Below are 6,000 nucleotides of genomic sequence, written 5' to 3'. Positions count from 1 at the left end.
TCAAAGGATTTTACAGAGGGGATTTTGGATCTCTTTTTTTCAGCTGCCAGAAAAAAAAAATGTATTCACCATTTTTTTTTAGGAATAAAATGTTTTATTCCTGAATAAAAATCAGGAAAATTACATATGACCAAACCCCTCTGTAAAAACCTTCAGAATATAGACAAGTTTAGTGTATGTAAGTGCTACTGAAGTGGAGATTTCTGACTCAGAGGAGGAGAAAAAACTCATTTTGAGAAAAAACGGCTTTTAAAGATATACTGTAATTAAAATACACATACAAATAGACAGTATAAGGGGTCCCCGCCCCACATTTTTCTATCCGTTACACTCGGATGTACGTCCCACCACAGAAGAAAAGACCTGCCGCTACTTCCATTTCAATGAAACTTAGTCATGTAGAAGATTATGAGACATTAATTAACTGCTCTTCGCATGTCGGTCAAAAATTAGCGGAATTATTTTTTTTTTTTTTCAGTGAAATGAATGTACTAGATTTTAGTTTGATAATGTTTTTTATTTAATATTTTGTATTTTTAGGGGATTTTATGGTACTAAATTATATTTAGGCCTACTTTTCGAGCATAGACCTGTAACTTAAACTGTCGTAAATTTTGAATGCTTCAGAGCACAGACTGAAGTTTGATCTCTTTTCAAAGACAGCTCTTGGCAGATTATTGCTGAAGTGAAAAAAAGATAAAAAGTTACAGAATTTTACGCTTATTGTTATAAAAAATGCACAAAAATACAAATTAATTTTTTTATATGAAATATATATATATATAAAAAAAAAAAAAAAAACATACATCAAAACAAGTTGTGTTCCAAATTTGAGGCTGATATCTCAAAAAATGTGTTTTCAGTAAGATTTGGTTTGGCCGCAGTACCAAAAGTTTTCGCTAGATGAAATTATAATTTTGACGTGAGGAGCAAAACTGTGAATACATTAGGTGAATACATTGTATTAGAATACATTACAATAGGATGTACGTCACAACACAGAAGAAAAGACCTGCCACTACTTCTGTTTCATTGCAACTTTAGTCATTCAGAAGATTATGTGACATTAATTACAGTGAAAATCCTCTTGAGGCCGAGGGGTGTTAAGTTCATCTTATCTTGCCAGATCATGAGTCCCTCCTTCCAGGGAGTGAAACTGCAAGGTTTGTGTTACCATCCCTGAGCTACAGTACAATTTTCTGCGTTATATATCTGTTATTGATTGTGTACTGAACTATTTAAGTCGCTGAAATGCTCATAAACTCCTTTAAAGGTTTGCTTGCTTGTTTTTAAAGGTTGATGTTGCCAAGCAATATTTTTTTACAGCTTATCTTGACAGCACATTCCATGCACCAAATTATTTTAAAATGGCAAGAATTTGTGACATCAATGCTAAAAAAACCTGTTCGGTCAAACTGTTCCCTAGTTGTCAAGCCAAGTTGGCATGGTTTGAGGGGGAAATAGGATTTACCTTATCCTTTTACAGAAGGACTTGCGAAATGGAGCAAGCTGTTTTTAGAAGATTAACACATTGTTGGTATTTGTATTTAAACACTTTGCATTCCCCTGGATCTCAACTGAACACTGTATACATTGGCAGATTCCTGAAAGTTCATAAATCTGGCAGATTTGCTGGTGGTGATTTGTTTATGCATGATTATGTTGGCGTATTGGAGTATGATCATAAAGATGCTCTCAGCTGCAAACCGACAATGTTGCATGTCCAATTGCTTTCATTGAGAAACATTTGCCATACTGATGTGAGGTAATTTCATTGTCTTGAAAAGATATTCTGCAGTATAATTTTGTAATCATGACATGATTTTCATTATTATCATAGGCAGGTTGGCAGGAAACAGCTGATCACTTTATGAATTCATGTCTACGAAATCTTATGTTGTCTTCATGTTTATGAAGTCTGTCTACAGTCTACTCTTAAATGTATTTACCATAAAACATTAATCTTGGATTGATCTATATTTGGTATAGATCAATCCAATCGTATCAAACTGCTAAAGTCATGTAATTTGAGTAAACAAGGCTTCATTATGTCACTTGTTTCGAAATGTTTTGAAATTTCAATGGTTGGCCTCTAGGGGGCGATGATCTCGACTATTTTTGACTGTCAAAATGCCGGTGGACACAGCTACAGTGAGTTGTTCAAAATCTTTCTTTTTAGTAAACTCTGTGTACACAAACAATGTGTCATATGTGAGATTTAAAATAAATCTCATTTAAATATGAGATTTATTTAAAAAAAATAATTAAATAAATTGTTTTAACAAATGTGTTTTATGTCACAAACACAACTCTGCCTGGCATTTATTTGTGAACCGCTTTCTGTGCATTTGTAAACCCCCTCACGCATCTGTGGATTTTTTTTTAAACACTTCTAGCATTGAGCTGACCAATCGTAGCACGTTTTTGCTTCAACTAATCACGTTAGGCTTTAACTGGGCGGGAAATGGATCTGATTCATTTTGCAGACATTTGCACCCCTGAAAGGAGCTATAATGGGCGCTTTATTCATACTGAGCTGTTTGTGTGGTTAAAACACCCCGTTTCCAAAAGATTATTGGAGTTTAAGGCTTCTTTATATTTCCATCACCACAGATCCCGAGCATCATAACACCCTCTCTACACAGGACTCAAGTGGCGCGACAGCGCGTCAAAATCAAATAGCCCATTATCTTCCCTGCTGCCGTAGCAGTTTCAAATAATGTAAAACTAACATGTTTCACATTTTGCCCATGACGTCTGTTTTCTTACCTGCAGAAATAAAGTGTCTGCATAATCTTCCTTATTGACTAGTGCTGACTAATTCGTGACACTGTCTACACAAAGAAATAAAATGTAACATTTAATTTAGGCTAATATTCAACAATGATATTGATCTGCCTGCATTTGTAACGGGTAAAATAAATTTGTAATGAATTTTGCCAAAATGTTTGTTCATTATGTAGAATAATCCTAAAATATTTGTTAAATATAATGTGCATCTAAAAGAAAGGGATATGGGGACACCTACAGGCGATTAGAGTGACCTATGAGTGAGGTCGGCCATATTCTCCTCAGTTTCATGCAAGCTGTTGAGGAGAGTGTTACCTGACCGGATAAGCTGTATTTCATGTCTGTTTTGGTGTCATTTCATATGTTCGCGGATGTTCCCAGTAAACATGCGATGATTGAGCTCAGCATACGTCTTCGTGTGGTCCTTTCTGGAAGGGTTGAAGGAAAGAACTATAAGGGGTGACACTATTATACAATAACTGAACTGAGCTGGGCGATGACATCATGGTTTACTCCAGAGTAAAATCTTTTTTTTAAACAAAAATGAAACATCACTAATTACTTAAGCTGGATTGTGATGCTATTTTCTTCTGGAAACGAACTTTTTTGCATTATTTTCCTGTTATCTCTGTAAAGCTGCTTTGAAACAATCTGTATTGTAAAAATCGCTATATAAAATGTGACTTGACTTGACTGGACACGATGATTCACTGACAGTAAACACCACCCGTTCTACTTCTGAAGTAGGCAAATTATTTGCACATTCTCTCTGTCCAGTGTAGACATCCTCGCACGGGGTAGACACGATGTAAGAAATGGCAAAATGGATGATTTTTGTCTTTTAAAGCACAATCGAGCCTCAGAAACAGCGTGTTCTATCTTGAATAACGTGACGCTTCCTTAACGCGTTGTTCCCATAACAGAAATGTAAGCGCTGGTTTTCTGGCATTTTCAAAAGCTCATAAAAATGTGTCTTGACTTGAAATCCAAATTTTAAACATCTTTTACTGTAGCAATTTTATAGGCCTTAGCCTTACACTTTCTATTTGAGCCAATGCAGATGAACGAGCAAAGAAGAGAAATCTGAATCATTCCCTTCCGAAACTTGCAGAGACGGAGAGTGTGAGTAGGAGCTGTCCATGAGCTAGGAGCAGGAGCAACTTTTGCTAAGTATTCTGATTAATTATTTTGTCATTTTGCCTCCACGTCCCCCCGATTGCCCGCGAGCTTCTCCTCCTGTCCATACGGTAATTTCTCTACTGTGTGACAGAGAGTCGCGTGGTTATGACGCAATCATTAGCCTATTTTTTACAAAAACTGCTTCTACGGGGCCATAACGTAAGATACAAGGTAATGGAGCCTTTTATACATTTTCGTGTTTCTTTAGAAATAAATAATGGACAAATGGAGTTTTTAAACGCCTCAGATGTAAAGTTATTCGCTACATGGTCAAAGTGACGCCAAAATGAATGGGAGTCAATGGAATGCTAACAGCAGGTGATGGTCTCCTAATCAATGGCGGCGCCTGGGGAAGCTTCAGTATCCGGCTGAAAGATTACAACCTTGAGTTTTTCAGGGCACGACCACCCTGATTGTAAAACCAAACATTATTGGTTGTAGCGAGAACGTACTACGATTGGTCAACTCAGTGTAGCCATTATTGATTGGCTTGAGTAAATGGTGGGTGGAGTCCACTTGTTTGTGGATTTGTCTGCACGTTGATGCTAGAAGTGTTTAAAAATCCACAGATGCGTGAGGGGATTTACAAATGCACAAGAAGAGATTCACAAATGCGTGCAGCGATTTAGCCTGGCTAACGTCAGACCTTGTCTCATTGAGACGTGGTCTGGGAACCACATGTTTATTTTCTCGTATTTGAGGCGTGGTTTACGAATGCCCAGAGCCGTTTATTGGCCGCTACGAATGTCTATCAAATGCACCTGTACGTAGCTCATAGCCAATCGTTTCAATAATACCAGATGACGTACGTAGAGCGACAGAAATTCGACGAGGAAGAAGACGATGGGTCAGAGATTTATGTGTACACGATGGCGTTCAGCGACTAAACTACTTAGAACACTATCTAAGGCTGCATCGAAAGGTAACTTCACGTCTGATGCCATGTTGGATCCATAGATATAAACAAACTGCTTCGGTGTGTCGCATAGACGTCGTCATCGTCTTGCTGCTCCCTCCCCGTGTTCTGTGATTGGTTCCCTTTTTGAGGGGAAAATCTGGTCCATGGTGTCCAGGCTGCCTAGCAGCGTGAATAAAATCGCGCTGCACGCAAGGCAGCATGGGGAAACCCAGGCTAGCAGCGATTTACAAATGCACAAAAAAGCGGTTCACAAATAAATGCTAGGAAGAGCTGTGTTTGTGACATAAAATACATTTGTAAATATTTTTTTTTACCCAAATCTCATTTTTATTTATTTGTGAGTTTTATACATTTTTGTGAAACTCTTTACATTTATTTGTGGATCTTAATCTATTTATTTGTGAATTTGATCATTTTTTGTGAATCTCAATCTATTTATTTGGAATAATGCAACAATCCTAACCCCATAGAGATATACCAGTCAATAAAGACACAGGACACGGAGCGGCTGCAACATCTTCTGAGTATCTGTATTGTCTGAGCAGCGTGCCCACTCCCCCAGCAGGTGAACAAGTCCCAAGGCAAAAGTAATCAAATAATCGATCGTCCATAGGCAAGGAATATCAACCGCCATCATCCAAAATCATACAGTATGCATTAATGCCATTCAATTTCTTTTTGAATGACAACAACATATTCTGATGACACTAATTATTTTTTTTCTTTTCTCTTTTTCTTTATATATTTTTGTAACCACCACACTCTCCCCGTCAAAAATAAATGTCGTCCCGACATTATTCTCCTTTTGCTTCAACCCAAAATAAGAAATTTAATTTCTCCTGATAATGTTGTTTTATCTCAATGTCCTACTGTTTGTATGCAATGTCTCAATGCCTATGTGTACTGCATGTTAAGTGTGAATAAGGGCATGTGTTGGAAACTGCATAGTCTTCCTTCTTCAAACCCCATTCTTTTTCTCCATATCCTCAGTCTCTTCAGCATGCATATAAGTATACTGGTTGATAGTGTTGCACTGGGTAAGTCTATGGAGGTAAGTTCTGCATCTCATATGACATGGGTTGAAACGCTGTTGTGTTTGTATGCTTTACATT

Source organism: Rutilus rutilus (assembly GCF_951802725.1).
Source record: "Rutilus rutilus genome assembly, chromosome: 3".
Taxonomy (NCBI): domain Eukaryota; kingdom Metazoa; phylum Chordata; class Actinopteri; order Cypriniformes; family Leuciscidae; genus Rutilus; species Rutilus rutilus.
Note: the sequence above shows the minus strand (reverse complement) of the source record.